Source organism: Oncorhynchus tshawytscha, linkage group LG09 (genome assembly GCF_018296145.1).
Source record: "Oncorhynchus tshawytscha isolate Ot180627B linkage group LG09, Otsh_v2.0, whole genome shotgun sequence".
Classification (NCBI taxonomy): domain Eukaryota; kingdom Metazoa; phylum Chordata; class Actinopteri; order Salmoniformes; family Salmonidae; genus Oncorhynchus; species Oncorhynchus tshawytscha.
Genome location: NC_056437.1, coordinates 6865745 through 6879970, shown reverse-complemented (window position 1 = coordinate 6879970; position 14226 = coordinate 6865745).

Genomic DNA, 14226 nt, shown 5'->3' with positions numbered 1-14226 from the left:
TTTACCTATTGTTCACCTAATACCTTTACCTATTGTTCACCTATTACCTTTACCTATTGTTCACCTAATACCTTTACCTATTGTTCACCTATTACCTTTACATATTGTTCACCTAATACCTTTACCTATTGTTCACCTATTACCTTTACCTATTGTTCACCTAATACCTTTACCTATTGTTCACCTATTACCTTTACCTATTGTTCACCTAATACCTTTACCTATTGTTCACCTAATACCTTTACCTATTGTTCACCTATTGTTCACCTATTGTTCACCTATTACCTTTACCTATTGTTCACCTAATACCTTTACCTATTGTTCACCTAATACCTTTACCTATTGTTCACCTAATACCTTTACCTATTGTTCACCTAATACCTTTACCTATTGTTCACCTAATACCTTTACCTATTGTTCACCTAATACCTTTACCTATTGTTCACCTAATACCTTTACCTATTGTTCACCTAATACCTTTACCTATTGTTCACCTAATACCTTTACCTATTGTTCACCTAATACCTTTACCTATTGTTCACCTAATACCTTTACCTATTGTTCACCTAATACCTTTACCTATTGTTCACCTAATACCTTTACCTATTGTTCACCTATTACCTTTACCTATTGTTCACCTAATACCTTTACCTATTGTTCACCTATTACCTTTACCTATTGTTCACCTAATACCTTTACCTATTGTTCACCTATTACCTTTACCTATTGTTCACCTAATACCTTTACCTATTGTTCACCTAATACCTTTACCTATTGTTCACCTAATACCTTTACCTATTGTTCACCTAATACCTTTACCTATTGTTCACCTAATACCTTTACCTATTGTTCACCTAATACCTTTACCTATTGTTCACCTAATACCTTTACCTATTGTTCACCTAATACCTTTACCTATTGTTCACCTAATACCTTTACCTATTGTTCACCTAATACCTTTACCTATTGTTCACCTAATACCTTTACCTATTGTTCACCTAATACCTTTACCTATTGTTCACCTAATACCTTTTTTTTCAATTTATGAACCTATTACCTTTTTTTCACTGTTGGTTAGAGCCTGTAAATAAGCATTTCACTGTGAGGTCTACTACACCTGTAGTATTCATCATTTCACTGTGAGGTCTACTACACCTGTTGTATTCAGCATTTCACTGTGAGGTCTACTACACCTGTTGTATTCAGTGTTTCACTGTGAGGTCTACTACACCTGTTGTATTCAGTGTTTCACTGTGAGGTCTACTACACCTGTAGTATTCAGTGTTTCACTGTGAGGTCTACTACACCTGTTGTATTCAGCATTTCACTGTGAGGTCTACTACACCTGTAGTATTCATCATTTCACTGTGAGGTCTACTACACCTGTTGTATTCAGCATTTCACTGTGAGGTCTACTACACCTGTTGTATTCAGTATTTCACTGTAAGGTCTACTACACCTGTTGTATTCAGTGTTTCACTGTGAGGTCTACTACACCTGTTGTATTCAGTGTTTCACTGTGAGGTCTACTACACCTGTTGTATTCAGCATTTCACTGTGAGGTCTACTACACCTGTTGTATTCAGTGTTTCACTGTAAGGTCTACTACACCTGTTGTATTCAGCATTTCACTGTGAGGTCTACTACACCTGTTGTATTCAGTGTTTCACTGTGAGGTCTACTACACCTGTTGTATTCAGCATTTCACTGTGAGGTCTACTACACCTGTTGTATTCAGTGTTTCACTGTAAGGTCTACTACACCTGTTGTATTCAGCATTTCACTGTGAGGTCTACTACACCTGTTGTATTCAGCATTTCACTGTAAGATCTACTACACCTGTTGTATTCAGTGTTTCACTGTAAGATCTACTACACCTGTTGTATTCAGCATTTCACTGTAAGGTCTACTACACCTGTTGTATTCAGCATTTCACTGTAAGATCTACTACACCTGTTGTATTCAGTGTTGCACTGTAAGATCTACTACACCTGTTGTATTCAGCATTTCACTGTGAGGTCTACTACACCTGTTGTATTCAGTGTTTCACTGTAAGATCTACTACACCTGTTGTATTCAGCATTTCACTGTGAGGTCTACTACACCTGTAGTATTCAGTGTTTCACTGTGAGGTCTACTACACCTGTAGTATTCAGCATTTCACTGTGAGGTCTACTACACCTGTTGTATTCAGCATTTCACTGTAAGGTCTACTACACCTGTTGTATTCAGCATTTCACTGTAAGGTCTACTACACCTGTTGTATTCAGCATTTCACTGTAAGGTCTACTACACCTGTTGTATTCAGCATTTCACTGTGAGGTCTACTACACCTGTTGTATTCAGCATTTCACTGTGAGGTCTACTACACCTGTTGTATTCAGCATTTCACTGTAAGGTCTACTACACCTGTTGTATTCAGCATTTCACTGTGAGGTCTACTACACCTGTTGTATTCAGCATTTCACTGTGAGGTCTACTACACCTGTTGTATTCAGCATTTCACTGTAAGGTCTACTACACCTGTTGTATTCAGCATTTCACTGTGAGGTCTACTACACCTGTTGTATTCAGCATTTAACTGTGAGGTCTACTACACCTGTTGTATTCAGCATTTCACTGTGAGGTCTACTACACCTGTTGTATTCAGCATTTCACTGTGAGGTCTACTACACCTGTAGTATTCAGTGTTTCACTGTGAGGTCTACTACACCTGTAGTATTCAGCATTTCACTGTGAGGTCTACTACACCTGTTGTATTCAGCATTTCACTGTAAGGTCTACTACACCTGTTGTATTCAGCATTTCACTGTGAGGTCTACTACACCTGTTGTATTCAGCATTTCACTGTAAGGTCTACTACACCTGTTGTATTCAGCATTTCACTGTGAGGTCTACTACACCTGTTGTATTCAGCATTTCACTGTGAGGTCTACTACACCTGTTGTATTCAGCATTTCACTGTAAGGTCTACTACACCTGTTGTATTCAGCATTTCACTGTGAGGTCTACTACACCTGTTGTATTCAGCATTTCACTGTGAGGTCTACTACACCTGTTGTATTCAGCATTTCACTGTAAGGTCTACTACACCTGTTGTATTCAGCATTTCACTGTGAGGTCTACTACACCTGTTGTATTCAGCATTTCACTGTGAGGTCTACTACACCTGTTGTATTCAGTGTTTCACTGTGAGGTCTACTACACCTGTTGTATTCAGCATTTCACTGTGAGGTCTACTACACCTGTTGTATTCAGCATTTCACTGTAAGGTCTACTACACCTGTTGTATTCAGCATTTCACTGTGAGGTCTACTACACCTGTTGTATTCAGCATTTCACTGTGAGGTCTACTACACCTGTTGTATTCAGTGTTTCACTGTAAGTTCTACTACACCTGTTGTATTCAGCATTTCACTGTGAGGTCTACTACACCTGTTGTATTCAGCATTTCACTGTGAGGTCTACTACACCTGTTGTATTCAGTGTTTCACTGTGAGGTCTACTACACCTGTTGTATTCAGCATTTCACTGTGAGGTCTACTACACCTGTTGTATTCAGCATTTCACTGTGAGGTCTACTACACCTGTTGTATTCAGCATTTCACTGTGAGGTCTACTACACCTGTTGTATTCAGCATTTCACTGTGAGGTCTACTACACCTGTTGTATTCAGCATTTCACTGTGAGGTCTACTACACCTGTTGTATTCAGCATTTCACTGTGAGGTCTACTACACCTGTTGTATTCAGCATTTCACTGTGAGGTCTACTACACCTGTTGTATTCAGCATTTCACTGTGAGGTCTACTACACCTGTTGTATTCATTATTTCACTGTGAGGTCTACTACACCTGTTGTATTCAGCATTTCACTGTGAGGTCTACTACACCTGTTGTATTCAGCATTTCACGGTAAGGTCTACTACACCTGTTGTATTCAGCATTTCACTGTAAGGTCTACTACACCTGTTGTATTCAGCATTTCACTGTGAGGTCTACTACACCTGTTGTATTCAGCATTTCACTGTAAGGTCTACTACACCTGTTGTATTCAGCATTTCACTGTAAGGTCTACTACACCTGTTGTATTCAGCATTTCACTGTAAGTTTTCAGAATTTCACTGTAAGGTCTACTACACCTGTTGTATTCAGCATTTCACTGTAAGGTCTACTACACCTGTTGTATTCAGCATTTCACTGTGAGGTCTACTACACCTGTTGTATTCAGCATTTCACTGTAAGGTCTACTACACCTGTTGTATTCAGCATTTCACTGTAAGGTCTACTACACCTGTTGTATTCAGCATTTCACTGTGAGGTCTACTACACCTGTTGTATTCAGCATTTCACTGTAAGGTCTACTACACCTGTTGTATTCAGCATTTCACTGTGAGGTCTACTACACCTGTTGTATTCAGCATTTCACTGTAAGGTCTACTACACCTGTTGTATTCAGCGTTTCACTGTGAGGTCTACTACACCTGTTGTATTCAGCATTTCACTGTGAGGTCTACTACACCTGTTGTATTCAGCATTTCACTGTAAGGTCTACTACACCTGTTGTATTCAGCATTTCACTGTGAGGTCTACTACACCTGTTGTATTCAGCATTTCACTGTGAGGTCTACTACACCTGTTGTATTCAGTGTTTCACTGTAAGTTCTACTACACCTGTTGTATTCAGCATTTCACTGTGAGGTCTACTACACCTGTTGTATTCAGCATTTCACTGTGAGGTCTACTACACCTGTTGTATTCAGTGTTTCACTGTGAGGTCTACTACACCTGTTGTATTCAGCATTTCACTGTGAGGTCTACTACACCTGTTGTATTCAGCATTTCACTGTGAGGTCTACTACACCTGTTGTATTCAGCATTTCACTGTGAGGTCTACTACACCTGTTGTATTCAGCATTTCACTGTGAGGTCTACTACACCTGTTGTATTCAGCATTTCACTGTGAGGTCTACTACACCTGTTGTATTCAGCGTTTCACTGTGAGGTCTACTACACCTGTTGTATTCAGCGTTTCACTGTGAGGTCTACTACACCTGTTGTATTCAGCATTTCACTGTGAGGTCTACTACACCTGTTGTATTCATTATTTCACTGTGAGGTCTACTACACCTGTTGTATTCAGCATTTCACTGTGAGGTCTACTACACCTGTTGTATTCAGCATTTCACGGTAAGGTCTACTACACCTGTTGTATTCAGCATTTCACTGTAAGGTCTACTACACCTGTTGTATTCAGCATTTCACTGTGAGGTCTACTACACCTGTTGTATTCAGCATTTCACTGTAAGGTCTACTACACCTGTTGTATTCAGCATTTCACTGTAAGGTCTACTACACCTGTTGTATTCAGCATTTCACTGTAAGTTTTCAGAATTTCACTGTAAGGTCTACTACACCTGTTGTATTCAGCATTTCACTGTAAGGTCTACTACACCTGTTGTATTCAGCATTTCACTGTGAGGTCTACTACACCTGTTGTATTCAGCATTTCACTGTAAGGTCTACTACACCTGTTGTATTCAGCATTTCACTGTAAGGTCTACTACACCTGTTGTATTCAGCATTTCACTGTGAGGTCTACTACACCTGTTGTATTCAGCATTCTCACTGTAAGGTCTACTACACCTGTTGTATTCAGCATTTCACTGTGAGGTCTACTACACCTGTTGTATTCAGCATTTCACTGTGAGGTCTACTACACCTGTTGTATTCAGCGTTTCACTGTGAGGTCTACTACACCTGTTGTATTCAGCATTTCACTGTGAGGTCTACTACACCTGTTGTATTCAGCATTTCACTGTAAGGTCTACTACACCTGTTGTATTCAGCATTTCACTGTGAGGTCTACTACACCTGTTGTATTCAGCATTTCACTGTGAGGTCTACTACACCTGTTGTATTCAGTGTTTCACTGTAAGTTCTACTACACCTGTTGTATTCAGCATTTCACTGTAATGTCTACTACACCTGTTGTATTCAGCATTTCACTGTAATGTCTACTACACCTGTTGTATTCAGTGTTTCACTGTGAGGTCTACTACACCTGTTGTATTCAGCATTTCACTGTGAGGTCTACTACACCTGTTGTATTCAGCATTTCACTGTGAGGTCTACTACACCTGTTGTATTCAGTGTTTCACTGTGAGGTCTACTACACCTGTTGTATTCAGTGTTTCACTGTGAGGTCTACTACACCTGTTGTATTCAGCATTTCACTGTGAGGTCTACTACACCTGTTGTATTCAGCGTTTCACTGTGAGGTCTACTACACCTGTTGTATTCAGCGTTTCACTGTGAGGTCTACTACACCTGTTGTATTCAGCATTTCACTGTGAGGTCTACTACACCTGTTGTATTCATTATTTCACTGTGAGGTCTACTACACCTGTTGTATTCAGCATTTCACTGTGAGGTCTACTACACCTGTTGTATTCAGCATTTCACGGTAAGGTCTACTACACCTGTTGTATTCAGCATTTCACTGTAAGGTCTACTACACCTGTTGTATTCAGCATTTCACTGTGAGGTCTACTACACCTGTTGTATTCAGCATTTCACTGTAAGGTCTACTACACCTGTTGTATTCAGCATTTCACTGTAAGGTCTACTACACCTGTTGTATTCAGCATTTCACTGTAAGTTTTCAGAATTTCACTGTAAGGTCTACTACACCTGTTGTATTCAGCATTTCACTGTAAGGTCTACTACACCTGTTGTATTCAGCATTTCACTGTGAGGTCTACTACACCTGTTGTATTCAGCATTTCACTGTAAGGTCTACTACACCTGTTGTATTCAGCATTTCACTGTAAGGTCTACTACACCTGTTGTATTCAGCATTTCACTGTAAGGTCTACTACACCTGTTGTATTCAGCACTTCACTGTAAGGTCTACTACACCTGTTGTATTCAGCATTTCACTGTAAGGTCTACTACACCTGTTGTATTCAGCATTTCACTGTAAGGTCTACTACACCTGTTGTATTCAGCATTTCACTGTAAGGTCTACTACACCTGTTGTATTCAGCATTTCACTGTAAGGTCTACTACACCTGTTGTATTCAGCATTTCACTGTAAGGTCTACTACACCTGTTGTATTCAGTGTTTCACTGTAAGGTGTACTACACCTGTTGTATTCAGCATTTCACTGTAAGGTCTACTACACCTGTAGTATTCAGCATTTCACTGTAAGGTCTACTACACCTGTTGTATTCAGCATTTCACTGTAAGGTGTACTACACCTGTTGTATTCGGCGCACGTGACAAATACACTTTGATTTAATTTGATTCACTATTTTAGGCCCAGCTTTAGGAACCTTGGTTCTCCTTGATATATTGTGATCACTACATCCGATGTGTTTGGATTGAGCTTTAGAACAGACTTCTACAGTGTCAGTAAAATTACAATCAATACATGTGAGTCTTGTTCCTGTCGTTTATAAACACCCTGGTAGGTTGATTAATTACCTGAACCAGATTTATTATTACAGATTTATTAATTTAACTAGGCAAGTCTTATTTTCAATGACAGCCTAGGAACAGTGGGTTAGCTGCCTTGTTTAGGGACAGAGCAACAGATTTTTACCTTCTCAGCTCGGGGGATTCGATCTTGCAACCTTTCAGTTACTAGTCCAACGCTCTAACCACTAGGCTACCTGCAACCCCATTACAGGTCCTGGTTAGTCAGAAGCTTCCTCTTGAGCTGACATCTTGATGAAAACCAGTCAATATTCAGGTCCCCAAGAAAGTAGAAAGTCTCTGTTTACATCACATACAATATCAAGCATTTCAAACACATTATTTAGATACTGACTGTTGGCACTTGGTGGCCTATAGCAACACCCCAAAATAATAGGCTTTAGATGAGGCAGGTGAACCTGCAACCACAACACTTCAATAACACTTGACATGAGATTTTCTCTAAGCGTTACTGGGATATGGCTCTGAATATATACAGCAACACCTCCCCCATAAGCATTCCTGTTACTACTGCTGCTGTATCAAAGAAATGATCAGAGTCTCAGAAATGGCTAATATATTAATGTTGTCTGATGTTAGGAAGTTATTGAAATAATCAGCCTTATTTCTTAGGCTACATACACTACATGATCAAAAGTATGTGGACACCCATTCAAATTAGTGGATTCAGGTTGTTCAGCCACAGGTGTATAAAATATAGCCACACGGCCATACAATCTCCATATACAAACATTGGCAGTAAAATGGCCCGTACTAAAGAGCTCAGTGACTTTCAACGTGGCACCGTCATAAAAAGCACCTTTCCAACAAGTTTGTCAATTTTCTGCCCTGCTAGAGCTGTCCCCGGTCAACTGTAAGTGCTCTTAATGTGAAGTGGAAACGTCTCGGAGCAACAACGGCTCAGCCGCGAAGTGGTAGGCCACATAAGCTCACTGAACGGGACTGCCGAGTGCTGAAGGGCGCAGCACGTAAAAAATCGTCTGTCCTCGTCATTTGCAACACTCACTAGCGAGTTCAAAACTGCCTTTAGAAGCAATATCAGCACAATAGCTGTTCACTGGGAGCTTCATGAAATGGGTTTCCATTGCCGAGCAGCTGGAGTAAAACTCGATGCCATTGGACTCTGGAGTGATGGAAACGTGTTCTCTGGAGTGATAAATTATGCTCCACCATCTGGCAGTCCGACGGAAGAATCTGTGTTTGGCAGATGCCAGGAGAACGCTACCTGCCCAAATGCATAGTTCCAACTGTAAAGTTTGGTGGAGGAGGAATAATGGTCTGGAACTGTTTTTCATAGTTCGGGCCCCTTAGTTCCAGTGAAGGGAAATCCTATTGCTACAGCATTCAACTTTGTAGCAACAGTTTGGGTTAGGCCCTTTCCTGTTTCAGCATGACAATGCCCCAGTGCACAAAGCGAGGTCCATACAGAAATGGTTTGTCGAGATCAGTGTGAAAGAACTTGACTGGCTTGCACAGAGTCCTAACCACAACCCCATCGAACAATTTTGGGATGAATTGGAACGCTGACTGCAAGCCAGGCCTAATCGCCCAACATCAGTGCTCGACCTCACTAATGCTCTTGTGACTGAATGGAAACAAGTCCCCCGCAGCAATGTTCCAACATCTAGTGAAAATATTTCCCGGAAGAGCGGAGGCTGTTATAGCAGCAATGGGGAGGGGGACAAACTCCATATTAATGCCCACGATTTTGGAATGAGATGTTCGACGAGCAGGTGTCCACATACTTCCATGGAGTGTATATTAATATGGGCTATTTTCAGTCCTTTCCTGGGTAGCTTCTCAGAGATCGACATAATAGAGAAAATAACAAACAAAGCAGGAAAAAAAAAACATACATTTAGTCAATGAATCAGTGTGTGTGTGTGTGTGTGTGTGTGTGTGTGTGTGTGTGTGTGTGTGTGTGTGTGTGTGTGTGTGTGTGTGTGTGTGTGTGTGTGTGTGTGTGTGTGTGTGTGTGTGTGTGTGTGTGCTGCGGGGTTGAAGCTACAAACCCATAGGCTTGGTTGTCTCATTCCTTCCAGGCTTCTGGGATGCGGGTCATATCAGATGTGAGCAATGTCCCCACACGCTCTGGCAGCTTTCGTGGCCGGGATAGTTATTTTCTCTTCTGGCGCACAGCTTCAGGATAATACTTGTTGAGGAAGATGTACACTCCCCTCAAGTTCTTGGCTCTTTCCAGAACCGCTACCTTGTCCTTGAACCTCAGGAACTTGGCGAATATCGGCCTGGGCCTGTCACCTGGGCCTGTCACCTGGGCAGGTGGTGGGTTTTCCAGTCCTGTAGACGCACTACAACTCAATCTTCCTGTGGTCCATCTTCAGTTTCTCCGAGTTCATCTCCCTCAACTTTGTCTTCAGACTGCGTCCAGGTCAAATTCTGTTCACAACCATGTTGTTTCCGCCTTAATTGTCTCTCGAGATAATCTGATTTCTCTGTCATTGTTATCATGGATTCACAGATTCCTCTTCAGAGCTGATACTGCTACTTACTGTGTGTGTGTACATACTGTACATAGGGGCCCTGTGTGTGTGTGTGTGTGTGTGTGTGTGTGTGTGTGTGTGTGTGTGTGTGTGTGTGTGTGTGTGTGTGTGTGTGTGTGTGTGTGTGTGTGTGTGTGTGTGTGTGTGTGTGTGTGAGTGAGTGAGTGGCGTGAGCACACGCCTGCGTGTGTGTGTGTGTAGGTACCATCTCCTCCATCCCTCTTATCTATCCTCATATAATAAAACAGTGAGATTACATTTCAGAAATGAAGTGAAGAAAACGAGTCAATGCCAATGTAAATTCTCATTACGTCTCTTGCCTAGTTGGTCTCACTGTAATTTAATGTAGTCCTTATTTATTTTCAATGATGAGCTGGGTTCCATTTCTCTGGATGAAAATGTCCGTTCAATACCATTCAGACCCAGGCCCTGATTGGAAGCCTGCCTCTGTCTCCTTCTCTGTCTCTGTCTTGTTGCTTAACATAGCCTGTCTAACAGTAAGCAAATATGGGTCTAGGGAGGAGAGGATAGGTCCGGGAAGGCCAGGTTGGCAATTGGAAATGAAATGCATTGCTTTAGGTGCACTTTGTTTAGGTGTGAGGAAACTAAGTGAGCGTCCCAAATGGCACGTCTATTCTACGTCTATTTCCACGTTGATTCAACCAGCGGGAACCCTAGTCCCTATGTAGTGCACTACTTTAGACCAGGGCCCATGGCACCCTAGTCCCTATGTAGTGCACTACTTTAGACCAGGGCCCATGGCACCCTATTCCCTATATGCTGCACTACTTTAGACTAGGGCCCATGGCACCCTATTCCCTATATGGTGCACTACTTTAGACCAGGGCCCATGGCACCCTATTCCCTATATGGTGCACTATAGACAGGTGTGTGCCTTTCCAAATCATGTCCAATCAAGTGAATTTACCACAGGTGGACTCCAATCAAGTTGTAGAAACATCTCAAGGATGATCATTGGAAACAGGATGTACTTGAGCTCAATTTCAAGTCTCTGGACAAAGGTTCTGAATACTTATGTAAATAAGGTTTTCTGTTTCTTTTTAAATATATTTATACATTTGCCAACATTTCAAAAAAAAAAAATATATATATAGATGTGTAGATTGATGAAACATGTTTATTTTTTCAATCCATTTTAGAATAAGGCTGTTAAGTAACCATATGTGGAAAAGGTTTTCGACTGTATATGAAATAGAAGCATGACCTTGTCAAGAGGTTCAGACCACTTGGTGTAAAATGGCATTGGGGTGTTGTCTTGTTGCCCCTCCAATTCACTACAATATATTATTGTGTGTTAATGGCAACGTCTATGACTGTCTCATGAATAAAAGTTCTGAGTTGACACTATCGTTGGCACTCAGAATAATCACTGGATTTAAAAAAAAAAAAAAACTGTACTGTACTTCCATCAATCATAGTCACAAAGTGACACTGACAACAACTAAATGTAATACTGTCTCCCTCTGGAGATTTATGTGTCTTTTGGTGTTGAACCACTGTGGTGCTGTGGTGCTGTGAACTCACTTTCATTTCCCTTCACCCTGCTCTTTCTTTCTTTCTCTGTCCTCAACATCACCTGCCCCCCAAAACTCGTCTAATGAATGAGTTTTCCCCCTGTGAGTCAGGGTGATTGATACTGGTCAGCTCTACGCACGCCGAAATTGATCCAGAGTGACTGCAATCAGGGCACTGCTCCCCTTGGTCAGCACGTTGCTTGGCAACCACAGCAGCCCCCCATCTCGGTCTGTCCTCTCCACTCTCTGCCCCCCCCACCCCACTCTCTGCCCCCCCTCTGTCCACCCACCCCAGTCCATTGGTCTCACAGTGACTGACCCTTCAGCCATGCATCAAAACACATAGGGGGGAGAGGTGTGGCTGAGGGGCTGAGGGTGGAGGCTAAGGGGGATGGCTACAGCAGCCAGCCAGGACCATCTCCACACTCCTAATGTGTCCATTCATCTTAGCACCTGTCCCGTCCCAAAAAAAACAGCCAGCATTTAGCCCCATATCGGCCAGCTAAAGGCCCTGTCCACTGGCCTTCCTCTGGACCATAGCTCAGTCCATTTTAGCTGTCCACCTCTAAACCATGACTGATGCCACAGTTCCTTGTCTTTTGTCTATTGTCGATAAGGCCCGGCTGTCTATTCATGAAATAACAAAGCACTGTATGAAAACTCCATTTACTCCTCGGAGTAGGAAGGTACCACAGCCCTCAGCCCGGCCCTGGAGTTACAATGATCTACCGTCTGGGGGAATCTTCACTCTTCAATGTGACCTTGGCTGGAGAAAGTACAGTAAGTCCTTCCTGCTCTGAACTAGCCAAAGAAAACATTGAATTGTCAATGTTCACTGAGATCATATTGAAATCGCCAATTACAATAGTCGTGTACAGTATCACTCCAGTGGTATAGTCTCAGACTGTAATATATAAGAACATATTATAATGTGTCTCTTAGTATTTATTTTAACAAAATTACATCATCTCACTGAGTCTACCTTTAAGTCCTTTCTTCCTGGGGGCACCTGGGCGTGTGTGTGTGTGTGTGTGTGTGTGTGTGTGTGTGTGTGTGTGTGTGTGTGTGTGTGTGTGTGTGTGTGTGTGTGTGTGTGTGTGTGTGTGTGTGTGTGTGTGTGTGTGTGTGTGTGTGTGTGTGTGTGTGTGCGTGCGTGTAAGGACAGAAGGGCCTTCATTTGCCTCGACTCTGTGCTGACTGTGTGAGGCTACTTTACACGGCTAACTGAGAAGTGCAATTTCACGCTCATTTGATTGAGACAAAGGAACCGCCGCCCAGTGAACAATTATGAAGCCCTCTTTGTCCAAGCGGCACGCTATTTTCTATATAGTGCCCTAATTTTAATCAGGGCCAATACGGTTGTAGTGTACTATATAGGACATAGGCAACCGTTTGGGACGGTACCACTGATTGCAGAGTTCTGACATCAAAACGAATGGTGTCGTGTTGTAGGCAATTTAGCTGGAAAGCAGTTTGAAGCAGTTTGGCCAGGTCATTAACCCAACTGGGCTAATGGACGATTCATAGAGCCTCTTCTTCTGGCCCATTGAGCACAGAGTACAATGTGACAGGAGCGTCCGAGCATGGACAGACATTTCAGACAGCCCTAATGCAACCCTGGTGATCACACACCCTCTCTGCTGCTCCCTGCCTGAGCCTCATTTGTCCCCCAAGAGAAAAGAGAGAGGAGAGAGTGGAGAAGAGAGAGAGGAGAGGAAAGAGAGGAGATATGAGATACGAGAGAGGGGAGATATGAGATAGGAGAGAGGAGAGAGAGGGGAGCGGAGAGAGGAGAGAGGAGAGGAGAGAGGAGAGAGAGGGGAGCAGAGAGAGGAGAGAGTGGAGAGGAGAGGAAAGAGAGGAGAGGAGAGAGGGGAGGATGGGGTATAAAGCATTAGGACAGATTCTGCAGCCTATACTGACCACTTTCACAGGTACATACCCATAACCTGCTCAATGAATCCTCTGTCTTAGAAAACAAGCACGTGCTGGGATCCCCATTCGCTGACGCAATAACATCAGCTAATCTTCCTGGGGTTCAACACATAACTAACAATTACAAACAATTACATTTTACATTAAGACACTACTAGCATATGTAATGAAAACATTACAGAATTAAAATACCTTAAATGTAATACATTTAACATTCAATGTGATGAGTATCTGTCCAGTCATATGATCGATTGCATTTAGATGTTTTTTAAATTGTTTTCTTCAAGGTAGGTTTCCTTTTTGCCTGAGAAATGTGATTTGGTAAAGATTTCCATTTAGTGATGGCTTTGTATGTTACTGTATATTGATGGAGATTTGTCCTTGATCTCAGATGACCTGTACGTGCCTGTCTGATTTGGTGGTGAAGTTCGTTGCTTGTATACACTAATTCGTTTGAAAAATACTTTTGTTTCTTGAAAATTGCTACATTCCAAAAAATATATATGTATATATATCTAGACTGGATAGTAATTTGCTTTCAATGGGAAGTCATGAGAGACTACGATGCATTGGGTCAACATTCATTTGCATAGAGCTAGTCTGGCAGCCATGTTTTGAGAGAGTTGGAGCTTTTTTTAAATCTTTCTTTGCTGCAGATAACCATATAACTGGACAGTACTCTAAGTGTGATAGGACCAGGGATTGACCATATAACTGGACAGTACTCTAAGTGTGATAGGACCAGGGATTGACCAT